Genomic DNA, 17307 nt, shown 5'->3' with positions numbered 1-17307 from the left:
ACGTATACGTAAGGCCAGTGACACTCACAAATTGCAAACTCCTAAATAGGTAGGGGTCGCAATTAGGAATTCTCTTGGCTGGTTCACATAATCGATAACTTCTTGAAATATACATTGTTGCTAGACAGACTTGGCAGTTAGCTTAGTACGTGTTGCGTCGAAGTTATCAATTACAGAGTTTTAATAGAAAAACCTCATCAATTACAGAGTTTTTATTAAGAAACCTTCCAGACGTATACCATGTGTTGTGGTATGAAAAATGGAGGTATTGTTTTTGGCGCGTCTGTGTGTGTGTGTGTATGTGTCTGTGTTTCCGCACATTTGTAGTCAGCATAACTTCATAACGCCTGTATGGATTGTGATGATATTTGGTATGCTGGTAGGTCTTAGGAAGCGAAAGGTCAAGGTAAAATATGGGCCTCCTGGTGGCTGACCTTGGTATTGCAGCAGGACTCTTTTATTTTGAGGGAAGACAGATGTGCCGGTTAGGCAACAAAACACCAGCTGTTAGGCAGCGCGCCTACCCGGTTTGATTGATGTGGTTCTCCCTCTGGAATAGGCTACATGTACTGAGGCCAAAGGTGCTACTGTATTAGCTTTTTGTTAAAAACAAAAACCTGTGTTATTTTGTTCTGTACTGTAGTGTAGTGTACTGTGTAAAAGCATTTACAAAAACTCATATATTTCATGGAGGTTTGAAATCTCCGAATTCTTGTTGAAGTTTTTGTTGAGGACTACTCAGAGGGCGGTTACCTTAACCTTAATTCGTCTGATATAAAAATCTATTAACAGTCTTAGCGGCACACGCACTCCTTCTCAATAGTCAATTCTATCTCCTTGATTATCCATTGCTTAATTACGTGACCATGCCTTCAACAGTTGATGCAAATTGATTCCAGGCTGAAGGTTTTGTTCGAAAACGAGACGCGGGCCCTGCCTTAATTAGTAACGGTCATTGATTTAATAATATATAATGTTACCAGACAGTGGCTGTCCGCATCTAGCTTCAACGTATGTATTAACCACATGATTACTATTCAGAATGACAAGAATAAGACTCTCTGCTCTGTCTCTGAAAGAGAAATAAGATAAGCACACACAAAAAAAATATGTTTTATGTTCGCAAGACTCATGTACTTCATTGATTTATTAAGCTTATATGCTGACATATTATTTGTAACATACATGTGGAGAGAATAAAGTGCCGTGGCGGACACGGAAAAGTTAAAAAAAAAAAAAATTAACCACATGTGAAGATAGTCTCGTTATTTTACTCTGCCTAAAAGTTATTGATAATTACCTCCATTGTCATTTGAATTTAGAAAACCATAGATTAAACTAGATTATGCTTATTCCCATAGTCAGTGAGACAAATAAAAAACATTTACAAAAACTCATATATTTCACGGAGGTATGAGATCTCGAATTCTTGTTACAAAAGTGTTAGAACAACGTACATAACAACAAATACATGGTGAGATATAATATTGACCAGCACATACTAGTCACGTTTTATCTACTGACATTATTGCATTGAGCTGTTTTATGATATTATCATCTGCATCGTTTGATCAACCAGCTAGACCTGGAATATAACTGACACTGTTAAACCGGGGTAAGACAATACAATATAGCTTCTTTTCAAATGTTTCAGCATTGGGGTCGTGTGGCGGAACGGCAGCGTGCGCGACTCGGAATCAAGAGGTCCCGGGTTCGAGCCCTGACATGCCACCGATCCTGTGCCCTTGAGAAAGGCACTTTACACGACTTCCCCCTCTAGACTCAGGTGAAAATGAGTATAGTATTGTCCCGTGTTGGTGGCGGCACCACGTCTTGTGATTAGATGTTGGAATATATAAAAAAAATGTTTCAGCAAATGTTTCTGTCCGTCCTTCATGATACAATGGTCAATGCTGTGGCTGTATATTCATTATTTGAATCCGTAACATATGTCTCCATCTGCCCATTTGGTGCATACACGCTCTGACAATCCAATAACTCCAATAAATAAGTCAAGCCATTCAAAGGTTATACAATGAAATAAACGACCCCTTATATCACCCGTAATTCGGTCTATTAACCATTACAACCACTTCAGGAATCAGAAATCGCATTCTAATTTTGCTTTGTACTTAATGTGGTGGATTTGCATGATAATTTATCACCCAATACCCAATATGAGCGTGTATGGTACCACATTGACGTATTCGAGTCATCAATAAAATCTGAAAATTTTATTTGAAGAATTGATTATATTTCTGCTCAGTATTGCCATTGACGTATGGATGCTTCAAAAGCAGAATATTCCGACGACAAAAATTGAGTTGACAATTACAAGATCCACAAATACTTCAAAGCCGCCCTTATTAGGCCAATTGAATTACTACCTGCTGCCATTGCCGCTTACCATTACGAGATAGCCGTAGCCATAGGCATCGCTGTTTTGATTCGCGTTAAACCTTTCAACTGGATAATAGATTCCTGGTCCTGTCCCGTAACATTGACGTATTCGATTCGAGTCATCAATAATATCTGAAAATTTTATTTGAAGAATTGATTATATTTCTGCTCAATATTGTCATTGACGTATGGATGCTTCAAAAGCAGAATATTCCGACGACAAGAATCGAACGGACAATTACAAGATCCACAAATACTTCAAAGCCGCCCTTATTAGGCCAATTGAATTAGTACCTGCTGCCATTGCCGCTTACCATTACGAGATAGCCGTAGCCATAGGCATCGCCGTTTTTAGACTTTGATTCGCGTTAAACCTATCAACTGAATAATAGATTCCTGGTCCTGTCCCGTAACATTGACGTATTCGAGTCATCAATAAAATCTAAAAATTTATTTGAAGAATTGAACATATTTTTTTAAGAATTAACTATATTTCTGCTCAGTATTGCCATTGACGTATGGATGCTTCAAAAGCAGAATATTCCAACGACAAAAGTCGAGTTGACAGTTACTAGTACATACAACATCCACAAATATTTAATAGTCGCCCTTATTAGGCCAATTGAATTACTACCTCCTGCCATTAGTGCGTACCATTACGAGATAGCCATAGCCATAGGCATCGCCGTTTTTAGACTTTGATTCGCGTTAAACCTATCAACTGAATAATAGATTCCTGGTCCCTTCCCGTAACATTGACGTATTCGAGTCATCAATAATATCTGAAAATTTTATTTGAAGAATTGATCATATTTCTGCTCAGTATTGCCATTGACACTTGGGTGCTTCAAAAGCAGAATATTCCGACGACGAGAATCGAGCTGACAATTACAACATCCACAAATATTTAAAAGCCGCCCTTATTAGGCCAATTGAATTACTACCTGCTGCCATTGCTGCGTACCATTACGAGATAGCCGTAGCCATAGGCATCGCCGTTTTTAGACTTTGATTCGCGTTAAACCTGTCAGCTGTATAATGAATTCCTGGTCCTGTCCCGTAACATTTCATCAGGTACCAAACCATGAGAATCCATCTGCACCTGCGAACCATGAACATCTGTTTAAAAACATCATCTTAGTGACAGCCTCTGTAGCTAAGGAACTGTATGACTCTCTACATTGCTTTTTTGTAGTGACTGTATCGGATTTTGTTGTTTGTTCCCGGACCGTAGCGACTGTATCAGATTGTAGAAGCATCGTCACTGGTCTGCTTAGAAACATCATCTTAGTGACAGCCTCTTTAGCTAGGGAACTTTATGACTCTCTACATTGCTTTTTTTTTTAGTGACTGTATCGGACTTTGTTGTTTGTTTCCGGACCGTAGCGACTGTATCAGATTGTAGAAGCATCGTCACTGGTCTGTTTAGAAACATCATCTTAGTGACAGCCTTTGTAGCTAAGGAACTGTATGACTCTCTACACTGCTGTTGTGTAGTGACTGTATCGGATTTTGTTGTTTGTTTCCGGACCGAATCGACTGTATCGATAGCTTGTTCCGATCGAATTTTAGAAGCATCGTCTTTGGTATGTTTAGAAACATCATCTTAGTGACAGCCTTTGGAGCTAAGGAACTGTATGACTCTACATTGCTTTTGTGTAGTGACTGTATCGGGTTTTGTTATTTGTTTCCGGACCATAGCGACTGTATCGATAGCTTGTTCCGATCGGATTGTAGAAGCATCGTCTCTGGTCTGGTTTAGAAACATCATCTTAGTAACAGCCTCTGTAGCTAAGGAACTGTATGACTCTACATTGCTGTTGTGTAGTGACTGTATCAGATTTTGTTGTTTGTTTCCGGACCGTATCGACTATATCGATAGCTTGTTCCGATCAGATTGTAGATTCTGGTCTGTTTAGAAACATCATCTTAGTAACAGCCTCTGTAGCTAAGGCACTGTGCTCTTGAGTCTTTACTTTGCTTCTGTGTAGTGACTGTATCGGATTCTATTCTTTGTTTCCGGATCGTACTGACTGTAGCGATAGCTTGTTCCGATCGGATTGTAGATGCATCGTCTCTGGTCTGTTTAGAAACATCATCTTAGTAACAGCCTCTGTAGCTAAGGAACTGTACTCTTCAGTCTTTACATTGCTTTTTTGTAGTGACTGTGCCGGATTTTGTTATTTGTTTCCGGACCGTAGCGACTGTATCGATAGCTTGTTCCGATCGGATTGTAGAAGCATCGTCTCTGGTCTGTTTAGAAACATCATCTTAGTGAAAGCCTCTGTAGCTAAGGAACTTTATGACTCCCTTTTGTGTAGTGACTATATCGGATTTTGTTGTTTGTTTCCTGACCGTTGCGACTGTATCGATAGCTTGTTCCCATCGAATTGTAGAAGAATTTTCTCGATGAATAGATCGCCAACTAAACGCCAAGAAGGCATATGTAGCCTATTTTCACCATATCGGTTGTGTGCCATACATATAACATCCTTAAGGTGTTACATTTGCCAATTACTATTTGCAGGGTTGCCCGGACGCTGATTGGCACTTCCAATGCGATGGCTCATTTATTCCCGGGTAATCGGAACGGATCAATACTGAAAGCAGAGATGGTTGCTGATGATGTTGTTTATGCTTTGTTAGAATCCGGTCGATATCGTACGTGGATGCGAACCTGATTGATGAAGAGTGAACTTTATCTTTTGATGGTAGTTTGATCTCCAAGCTGCTCACTGACCATTACAGCCCCATCTGACTGTCTCATTTGAATATCTGTGAATTGTATCATTACTTTCACCAAGAAGGTTTTTTTTTATTCCAACATGTAATCACCAGACGTGGTAACGACACACTCAAGTTTTGTCAACTTATATTAATGCCGCCACCAACACAGGGGACAAATACAGGACAGGACAATACTCATTTACACCTGAGCTAAGTGAGAAAAATTCGTGTAAAGTGCCTTTCCCAAGGGCACAAGATCGGTGGCATGTCAGGACTCGAACCCGGGACTCTTAGTTCCGAGTCGCGCACTCTGCCGCTACGCCACTCGACCCCACCAAGAAGGTTATGTTTTGCTAGCGTTCGTGTGCATGTGTCTGTCTGTGTGTGTGTCTGTAAACACGATAACTCAAGAGGGCTTGAATGGATTGTCTTGATATTTGGTAGGTGGGTAAGTCTTGATAAGACCTCAAGATGATTACATTTTAGGCCCCCTGGCGCCTCGGCATTGTACTGCAGCGGAATTTGTAGTCGTGGAACTCTAGTATTGTATGTAACAAAACGTATGGCGGTACGTTTTGGGAGTAATCATAGTATATATGTCAAGAAACCAAAGCTTCCTCCACTCTGTAACAAGGCTTCCAGAGCAGAGCGAAAACGCATTCATCAAATGTGAATAGGTCAGATTCGTCTCTACAGTCTTTTGCAATATTGGATGCTGCCCCGAAGGTCATCAAGAAGCAAGTTGTCTTAGTACATCGGTGGTATCATTGCCGCTTCATTACGGCCTCTGACAGAGCCACTTTGTGAAACGTTGGGGATCCAATTCTGCTCTGTCAAAAATGGCAAACAGCCAATCTGTTGTCAGACTCGTTGGCGGTAAAATATACGCCGTCTGTTGTCTACCACGATGCCAACAAATATTTTATGTAGACACCCAATTATCCAACCGAAGACCTTTCTTTTACGACAGGCGCGTAAACGGAAGAGGATAATAGGAAACGTTCGCTTTCATGATAGGCTAAATAATGGAGTAAACGGATGAACGATAAGTCTTTCCTTTGTGTCCTCATGCAATGTCAAAGAAAACGGGAGTGCCCCTCCTCATCGCATCCCCAACGACAAAAAAGGTAAAAATTACAGCTTACGTTTCTTCTAATAACTCTAAAGTCATGCCTTCAAATATCAGAGTCATCAACCAAGAATTTAGGTATTCAAAAACTCGTATTTCCCCAGAACTATCGTAGACTGGAACTCGTTGCCACCAAGCACAGTTGGAGCATCATCACTAGAAAGCTTTAAACAACTCTTGCAATCAAATGTGCAAAGATTGAGTGTAACAAGTCGTTCGATGTGATATAGCTAGCTGCCGCCGCGCCGCGTGGCTGCGAAGCTGGTGTGTTATACCGAAGGGCGGTTATACCGGCTATATCGATACAGATACAGATACAGATAAAACACCATGATGATAGTTGCCTTGCTTTTCTAAGGTCCATTAATAATAACTGGGTCGTCGCTTCTCTATATCACACCATCTATTACCAGATTCGAAGCACGTGTCGTGACTATGATCACGTTTAACGCAGTACAGGACGTCCAATTAAGATTAGGCTGGCCTTGAAAACGCCAAGCATGATTCGTGAGTTGTGGAGGAGGTAAGACTAATGCGCTACAACTTAATGATACATGGGTTTTACTTCGTAACACCGCTAGCTATCTGGTGAGCAGAGTGTATCTCATAGCTATCGAGTCCATGCCTACAAGACGTTGCTACTCAAAAAGAGCACGAGAAACATTTTTGTTACTTTTATGTAATCTCCAAGCAGATCTTTCGGTTGGGTGGCAAAAGACCGTATCCATTGGCCGTCCTGTATCCATTTCCCAACCGGTGGCTAATGGACACTACTCTGGCCAATGGATACTGTCTTGCCACCGAAAGATCTGCTTGGAGATTAACTTTTATGCTGTCCAAACATTACATGAAAAGACGGATGCCAATGATTCCATCAGATTGACATTGTCTTTTGATGTCGACAGGCAGGTCATTATAACATTGTTACCGTTGGTAACAGTTTTTAACTAACGCTTGTCTTGTTAAATCTAATGTCCCATGTCTCAAGTTCTTGCATCATGATTATCTGTCCTATTGCATGCAGTCTCGTTATTGTTAATCTTGTTGTGGGATGATTTGTTTCTGGCAGTTTACCTGGTTTCCCGGCATGTGTATTTTAATTAAACCATCGTCGGTTTGGATTTTTCTTGGTAATTGTTAAGCAAAAGCTGCACAGGGTACTGGCAAAGCTGGTGTGTTACACCGAAGGGCGGTTTTACCGGCAATACAGCTACAGATGCAGAATTGTGCGAACTGAGGCTGTAGATCCAGTATTTTGCTGTGCAAATTTTGCCTTGAAGACATAACTTGAAGACACGACCGTGGTCGCCAAGGACATTACGTCAAGGTCCATAGCCTGATCTATGACAGAGAGTCGCAGTGCTGCAGCGTCTGGCCCGTCTCAGGATGCCCTATGATAATTACAATACTCCATCTTGCACAGGGTACTGGCAATGCAATGTTCTCTGACGTGATGATGAATAAATCTTGATCCTGCCAAGTTCAGGCAACCATTATGTTGGGACCAGCAATCTTATGCCAAAAAAGCAGTTACTCAAGCAACTGGATATAATTTTGGAAACGGTCAGACGTCATTGACGGAAGGTAGTGGATGCTACCTGAAACGTCTGGCCATTTCCAAAATCATATCCAGTTGCTTGTCTGAGTAACTGTTTCTGGCGTATCTTATTACCTGAATGTCTAACATTTACCGACGCAGCAATCTTATGGTTGGAAATGTATTATAGTCATACCCCCTCTCTCTTTCATTTCTCCTGTAAGCCACAAACGCTGAAGATTGTGCTGAAATTTGGACTTCTTCATACTTAAAATATAAAATGCAGTAGTCGTAATGCATGTGAGAATGTCAGTCCTTTCATTCTTATCAACACATACGTACGCAATTGCAGCTTTGTTGTTATCAGTACTATGACGAAAAATCACATATCAGCACAATTCATCAGCATTATCGTTATTATAAGTAGTGACAGTATGATAACCATGATCTTCTCATCTTTATTATGTTCAAAGAATAGGATTCCCAAAACCCGAGTAATCAAGCGGATTCTAGTGTCAGCTTTTCCATAATTCATGTTTCATATACATCTGAATCATCGTGATCACTTAACCAAAGCAGGTGTGTATCAGCATGATTAAACTGGAGTAAACGATGTGTAGAAAAGTAAATGTTAATTTTTGCTTCAAGCGCAAATCAGGCTTGTATTTTGACAGTGAATAGCGGCTATGTGTGTCACTAGTAAATCGATAAATGCAGCTCCTACTGTGTTACGGGTACGCGGGTCATATGATGATTGTCCAGGTCTTCATGGCAGTCGATAAAGGCAGAGGCCGATTCCTAGTTGGTCTTACTTGGTCAAAGCATGCATATTTTTGCATATTGTGTATGCGTGCGTCAATGATTATGCTCCTCAAGGCAAACATAGGAATGTATGTGTAAGTGTGATTGCTATGATACGTCCACTAAGGTACATCATTCAAATGCTCATCATGAAAGTTTATCTGTGTTGGTAGTAATCATAGTAAAACATTGAACTTTATTCCAACACAAGGGATACAGAGCAATCAAATTTTCGACTTCATCAGGATAATTAATGACCAATCACTTCACAGCGTGATCTCGCGAGAGTTACGGTTTACGAACACGTGACCTTATTCACACGTTGTGAAGTGATTGGTCATTAATTATCCTGATGAAGACGACAGTGGTCGTCGAAAATTTCATCGCCCTGTACCCCTTGTGTTGAATAAAGTTCAATGTTTTACTATAATAAATGCTCTTTTCTAGCCACCAAAGACTGTCTCTTGTTGTTGTTTTGGTTTTACTATTCACCATTGCATGTACTCTTCTTTGTCAGTGGTGGCCCATCACTGTGTTCTGTACGTTTCTATGTTGATCAATAAAAAAAACTATAACAACCACCGGAAATGAAACAGACCTTTCACAGCTAAATCGACATTTCAAGCGATATGGTACATGGAAAACATCCCAATACAATATCACAATAAAAAAAACATAATAACCACCCGCAATGAAACAGCCCTTTCACATCTAAATCGACATTTCAAGCGATATGGTACATGCAAAACATCCCAATACAATATAGAACTGTGTCCTATAATAGTTCATGGTCTTCGCGCAATGGGTCGTGCTGAATCTACTCCCAGGCTAAGGCCACACCGTCTTAATTTTATGGATGACATCCCCGCGCGCATTGATTTTCGTCTGTTCTCAAAAAAAAAAGATCACGTCATCCGAGGCTCTGGCCTGGATAGCCCATGGTAGCTTGCTACATAGCAACAGTACGGAGCCGGTGGTAACTCTGGAGGATGGCACCCAGGCTACCAAAGCTCCACGACTCAAGACCTCAGTACATACGTACAGTGTCGATTCATAAATCCGCAAAAAGCCAGCATGTGCCGGCTTGTCGTATATGTCGCTATGTTCTGCCGCAAATTCACAATACCAGCTTTGCCTTTGTATTCCTGTGGTTTAGTAGCATTTTTATTTTTGGCCGGATTTTTATTTTATTCGCCTGCGCGCACTAGTTTGGGGGGTCTTCAGAGGATGTCATCCATAAAATTAAGTCGGTGTGGCCTAAACCTTACCCCGGGTCGTCAGGTCAATATCAATTACCGGGTAGCTCAGCGGCAGAGATCAATCCGTCAGCCAATTGCTCAGTCCACTGGTTAATAAAATTAAGTCGGGTCAACCGCACACTGTGCAGTGTAGTAACGATTGGCGTTTATATTTGGGTGGGATTCACGTTTGATCATCATCATCATGCCTCCGAATTTAATCCGATGAGGTACACTTTAATCTCCAAGCAGATCTTTTGGTGGGGGTAAGACAGTATCAAATTGGCCAGTCTGTAACCATTTCCCCACCCAATTCAAGTGGTGATAGTGGCCACAAAAAAGGGCCATATATAAGAAGCAAAGGATCTTCCACCATCAACCTCTGCCTGGAGAGTAGTACACTTGATAGGTGAGGATCTTTTACAAAAAAAAAAAACAATTTTCAGTAGAATTTGATGAAAAGTGATGGAAGGAAAACCTGCACTCGCCATTAACGAGTAAGCAGGAAATTGGAACGTCCCGATTTAGATTTTATTTCATTTTATTCACATTTATTTTTCGAGGATTGGGCAAAAATTTATAAAACTTATCTCAGCCCTCTTCTCACACATAAAAGGAAACAATAAAACAAAGCAATAATAAGAAGAAGAAATGACAAAGGTACATAATGAGCTGGTGTACAAATCAAAACAAAACGTCCTGTCTGCAAAATAAAGTTGAAAACCACATCAAATATTTTACAGTTGTTGACAAACGACAATGAGGGGTACCCCTGAGAATGGTTGAACATAGGGTGTTGTCGGTGACGATTTAGATTTTCATCAACAAATCACACACAATCATACACTAAGTACACTGACAAATCTAATTAAATGAATAATACTCTCGTCACAGTTGACGTTAATCAACAATTGATGAATCTGCTGCTGAATCTGCAAAATCCTGTCAACACAATCAAAATCAATTGACAGAGAGATTAAATTTGCCTAAATTGATAATCACGTCAATTAAGCTCAATACGAAATACCCCAGGTGCCAAATTGGCAAAATCGTATAATCACCTTTCTTCATTTCATTTCAAAACATTTTTTGTAATATCAGAATACCAAGGTTTTAAATGCTTGGAATTGATTAAGCCCACGTCAAATGGTTATTTTTTTTAATGTTCGTCAAACGTATCAAAATTACGATTAATGATTTTTCTATCTAATGTTTATTATTCATGGGAAATTGTGTCTAAAGAGATTTGATCAAGAAATAATTAGCATGCGTTTCAAACTGGTTTCGGCGAAGAATGAATGAAAAAATTCAGATTTCCACACACAAAATGTTTTTGTTCTGTTTTGTTTTCATAGTATCATAATAATTTATAACGTTTGTCTATCATTAAGCCTATAAAAGAAAGTGTCAAAAACGTATAAAACGATAGAATGATTGAAGAATTATCTTACTGAACTTGTACTATACATGACTGATGAATCTCTTCAACGGTATAAAACGTAATCTTCAGCTAACGTGGACAACCAATACGACGTTGATGAAATTGCCCACAAGGTCGATTATATGGGACCAATTTGCCAAAGAGTGACGTTTATTAGTCTAGACAGGCACATCTGCTAATGACAAAACGTAACGTATTGATTGCACTCACCATTGTCTTCTCTTCTACTGAGTCCATGCTACTGATGTAAACATTAGCGATCACTTCCACAGGCGGACCTGTAGATAACAGATGTACATAGTAAGGTTTAAGTTTATTAAGACACCCTTTCAGCCCCTTTATGGGACTAATTTTTCAGGGCTCGTTAAATACAAATACATAAAATAGATATGTGCACACAAGTACAGATTAACATACAAGAACGGAGTTAAAAATTAAGAAATAGATAATCTGCTAACGTTACTAAATATACACATACAAACATACAAACACATCAAATTGCTTTTCATTAGGTCTACTTGTTTAAGGTAAAGTGTTGATATTCACTCGAACTCCAATGTAGACCTCACTTACGTGATAGCTTGTTTGAAACACTCGACTAGATATCTGCGTTTTGCAGGTGGTGCACGATTACTATTCAGAATTTTCTGTCAAAGTTCGCTGATACGTTTCTCAACAAATGCTTTTTTTTTATTCCAATACGTAATCACCAGACGTGGTGACGGTACACTCAAGTTTTTTCAACTTAAATTAATGCCACCGCCAACATGGGACAAATACATGACAGGAGAATACTTATTTTTACCTGAGCAAAGTGAGGAAAATCGTGTTAAGTGTTTTTCCAAGGGCACAAGATCGGTGGCATGTCAGGACTCGAACCCGGGACCTCTAGGTTCCGAGTCGCTCACTCTGCCGCTACACCACACGACCCCACGACACAAATTTTACTGCAGAGCACTAGTATCAGAGTTGAAAACTAAACTCTCACCATCAAAGTTTGGCCGAAGGTTGCGCGGTTGCTCCCCCAGTAATGCCTCCATGAGTTCTGTCATGTTGTCTCCTGCGTACGCTTGTCTGAAAAAGACACAACTTTTCTCAATGTCGGAATGGACAGTAGAAAATTGGCCCAAATAGAGTGAAGGATTTGTCGGAAGAGTTTGGCCACCAAAGTAACGTAAACCTAGCCTCCACCAGACTTCTTTAAGAGCTGAAAGTACCGAGGAAATTGGCCAAATAGGATGAAAAATTCACCAGAGGCTGACAGAAGTCCCTTAGCAGATTACTCACCTCTTTGGGTAATTTGCAAGAGGTTCAGACAGACCAAAGAAGCTTCAATCTAGTCTCTATGGTGGATGCAGAAAGTAGAGGCTTGCCAAGTAGAATGCCCCATAGGAGCTAACTGACGTCTTCTTGCAAATTATGCACCTGATTTGGCCAATTTGTACTTTTCATTCAGCCTCAAGAGGAGTCGTGTGGAGACTCTATTGACACCTCTTTGGCTTCGAAGTCGTCCAACAAATTATTCACCCTTAATTTGGCCTACTCTCTACAACTCATTCTCGCCCAAGTGGCAGATAGTAAGGTAAGAGAAGCCTGCTGGGGAAGAAAGCGATGCGTTCATCTCATTACGAAGCTTTATGAACAAAATTAGAACCAGAAGCGCACCTAGATATTAGATAAAGTAGCCAGTAAAAGCTCTCAATATGTATAGACATGTCTTACTAATAAGGGCTCATCTACTGTTTAAAGGTAGATGTATCTTTTGTAAGAAGCATGAACACATAAGGTGGTCAATTTTTCTAAGAGAGTTTAGAGACGAAGGCTTCTATGACATATACATAGTCATTGTAGCTGAGAGAAAATTATCAGCTACAACCTGGCAATAAAGACCATTGAATCGTTTAGTAGCTACATTTTGCATCGATATGCGACAAAAGCATTGAATGATACCCCCGCCAATGCAGTGGCAATCAGGATAATGTATGGTAATTGCAGAATATTATATTAGTATATCATACAAAGTTATTGGAGTCATTAGTTTAACATTACTGAAGGTTTGTGTTGCTTTATGCAGTCCAATTTTCTCACTCTCGACTGGCCCCATTTTGAAACACCAGGATACGATGTGGGAGTTCCAGACATGTTCAAACGAAGCAGGCCGTGTCTGCAGCACGATTGCACATTCATCGCTATCTCTCCTTGAAGTTCTCGATTGCTTCTGGAATCGATGAATACAAGATTAGAAAGCCGAGCAAAACATCTTCCCGGACCTTCAACGCCGTTGCCTCTAATCCTATTTTCCTTCATCAGCGTACGGAGAGTGGTTAATTATCGGCGTGTGGTTGATTACATCTCCCGGGATGAGGACATGTGATGTGATTAAATGTCTGAAAGTCATCTGTGTGGCGAACTCAAAAGTTGGGAATGACAGAGTCTAAAACTCTTCTAAAATGGATGACTTCCCTGGTTCAAAAATGATAAAGACAATTATGATAGGCCAAAAAGCAATTACTCAAGCAACTGGATATGATTTTGAAAACGTCAGACGTTTCAGCTAGTATCAACTACCTTTCGTCAGTGACCAGAGTCTGACTTTTGTTCCTTTTTCGACTTCCAAATATTTGTCTTGACTTTATTTGCATATCAATCAATAGTTTGTGCTTATAAACCTGCATTTCCCCTCTGGTCTCTCAGTCACTGACGAAAACTAGTGGATACTAGCTGAAACGTCTGACGTTTTCAAAATCATATCCAGTTGCTTGAGTAACTGCTTTTTGGCGTATCGTATTACCTGGATGTCTAACCTTCATCGACGTACAGTTATGATAGCTTACCAGCTCTGTTAATAAGACAACATCAATGTCGTGGATAGACGATGGAACGTTTTGAGATGCCTTTGCTAGTTAAACTTCGTTAAGGCGGTAGTGAACACGAGACTGCTTCAGTCAGGCATGCAATCAGTCATGCCGCTACCTTGCACTACTGATGAGTTTGCTTCTGGCAGCTTGAAGCACATTATTACCACAGGACGTTGGCTTTTCTGTACGTGATCAAATATTCATCTGTCATCAGCAGAGGGAGCATTATCTGCCGATCATTCCCGGAAACACGGCAGGAAACTTTCCTGTACCCTTCACGGTTGACTAAGACTAATTGTGCATAGTTATCAACGCAGAATCCTTCCTGGAAGCAATCGGTCCAAGCTTGCCTATTGGTCATTTACCGACGACAGGTAACGTAGACAGTTCACCTAAAACCTAAACTCTTCTTAAATGTTATCTTGAAAGTTCATATGTGTTGGTAGAAGTCATTATGCCACAAGTTTAAACTGTAATTTCCAACACAAGAAATTGGACTCACCCAAATGTTCGACTGTACAACTGTTCATTCCTTGACAAAGACTGGAGATGTACAGTCGAAAATTTGTGTGAGTCCAATTTCTTGTGTTGGAAATTACAGTTTAAACTTGCTGCATAATCTTCTTAAATGTGTTTCAAGTTAAAACTTTTGTTCTTACCCAAGAGGTTGTCCTCACCTAGGCTAGAACTTTCGACCAGTCACTCTGGTCTTCTTCAATTGACTGACCCATTGAGACTTGTCACGTGGCTTCTCTAAAGTGTGACGTCAACGCTGCGTATCTGGTAAACGACGTCGTTGATACAAGATACAAGATCTCTTTATTGGAAATCGCAGTGTTGCCACTGAATTAAAACCAATTTACAATTCAAAATAAGGAATCCATTAAAAGCTGTTACAAATATGGACAGGTTATACACAGACATTACAAAAAGAGGCAAGTTTACACACAAGACACTACCCTGAATCTTCTGATCAACTAATTAATGTGGTTACATACCTCTGGACAGCTATCACTATGTAAAATGCATTATTCACATATCCGCCATAGCGGCACTAAGGGACCCAATGATATACTATAGTGGGGGCCGGGGTCTCGCAGCAGTAACTCATCTTGTGTCGCAACATGGATCCTACTTCGAGGGACACATCAGAATCCACAGGGAGAGATAGAATCTCCCCCAAGTTCATCGATTGAATGGACTTACAGCCAACAAACTAGTGTTCCAATGTTTCAGGAAACAATTTACATGCATAGCTAGGCTGGTAGCAAATTTTAGCGCCTTGAAATGTTGGGTGTTACACAATCATTGGCATATGTAGGCCTTGAATCGTGACTTCAATACATTAATGACTTTGGAATCCCGGTCTTTTGACACATTTGTTTATGCATTCTTTACTCTGCATCACGATTGCGTGATGATTACTTAATGGTTGGCCATTGCCTTACTTTAGATATCCTTTTAGGGTTTATAAATTAAAGAGCCAATCATCAGTGGTCATGATTGATGTATATATTTGAGGTACCAATCTTTCGGGGACTCAAATGTAATCTTCAGCCCATCCAGTTGCCGTTACTTCTTCACATTTACTCCGGCCACAACCTATTGTAGACCTCCCAGCGGGAACATTTGGGGCTTCCTCCGCCAGTTTAATACACAAGCTGGGCAAACCCAGGGATCATACCCGGCACACAGCGTACAGATCAAGGGATGGTCATTCCGTGTGCCATTACGGACGTTTGATACTAGAGGTTACCGCGAAGACGAAAATGATCGCAGCGCAATTTTCATGCGTGATGAGGTGTATACCTCGGTTATCGATCAAATCTAACCAATCGCCCGTCCTGCATGGCCTTCAGGCCAGCTGGGGTCGTGGACAGCCGGGCGCAAAAAAAATAACATGATCGCCCAGCGGATCAAAAGGAACTCTGTCCAACTGGCAATATGGCATTTGTAGGAGTCTCATTGACATCATATGATACCATACCGTCAGGTTAGATTCAGAAAACCACACGATCACGGTGTGAAGTGAGGTAAGAAGTAAAGCAATTCAAGTTATCATTAGGGTTCTAAGAAGTATGTTTGCGCGAGGGCCATTTGCAATCTGGGTCATTGCTCCTTATACGGTGCAATTTCATTCTGATGCTTGTAGCAAGAATTTTACATCCACACAGCTATCTCAGTATCTGGTAGTAGAAAACGTTTTACACCTGGTGCTACACATTTGCTGTTATCACATTGCGAAAGAAATACAACGTACTAGACAAACGTAACTATGCCCAATCATCGGGGTGCACATCCCATTGTGGCCATTCAAGGGCCCCCAGAAGATATGGCCAGCAGTAGCAGTTTTGTTACCGTGTAGTAACTAAAGCACAGATTAGCATGAACATATACAGGCTTTCTCCCTTTGCCTGCCCGCTCAATAGGTGAAGCATGCGTGGGTAGTTAACACATTGCCAAAGCTGCCTGTATTGGATACTGATCAACACCAACATCTATCTTAGTTTACGATAATCCTTGTGCCTTCAATCAAGTTCAAATGATGAAGGCCTCCTTGAAAAATTCCTCAATTCGTCATTGTTTCAGGACTTAATTTTATTATTTGCCTTTCCAATGACCGATAAGTAAAGATTTTATCATCAGGTAGATGTCCTGTTGTGCAGTAGAATCACGAATCTCCTCAAGAAGATCAAAGGCCAAGATCAAAAGGCGCCATCGCAGCTCGCCTGATACCAATCCTCGATACCTTAATATTTCAGTTTCCACCTCATCATCGGTCTTCATATCTTGTCGGCAGTGCAATCTCCGTGAGGTAAGCTCGGTTCCAGAGACACTGACGACCTCAAGTACATGTTCAGCCACTCGTTGGATCTGCCTGGATCAACTTGTAGGAGACAGGGCAGTATCGAGGATTTCTTGCACGCACGCAGTATTCTGTTTTTATTGAGGGGGATGGTGGAGCTTCGGAACCGCATCCTTAGACCGGCTATGCGAGCATTATTGCCAGAACTCAACAGGGTAAATTGTAAAACGGCAGGCATAATATGTTACCCATGGATATAAACTATGAGACTTATGACACTCTGCAGAACCGGAATTGGACTGGAACCGTTAGATCACTTGATGCAATAGGAATCACATAGCTCGTATGATATGTATCGTATGGGATTCTT

This window comes from Branchiostoma belcheri, unplaced genomic scaffold (assembly GCF_001625305.1).
Source record: "Branchiostoma belcheri isolate BF01 breed outbred unplaced genomic scaffold, Haploidv18h27 scaffold5, whole genome shotgun sequence".
NCBI lineage: Eukaryota > Metazoa > Chordata > Leptocardii > Amphioxiformes > Branchiostomatidae > Branchiostoma > Branchiostoma belcheri.
The sequence above is the reverse complement of the archived record's forward strand: the minus strand, read 5'-3'. Positions refer to the sequence as shown.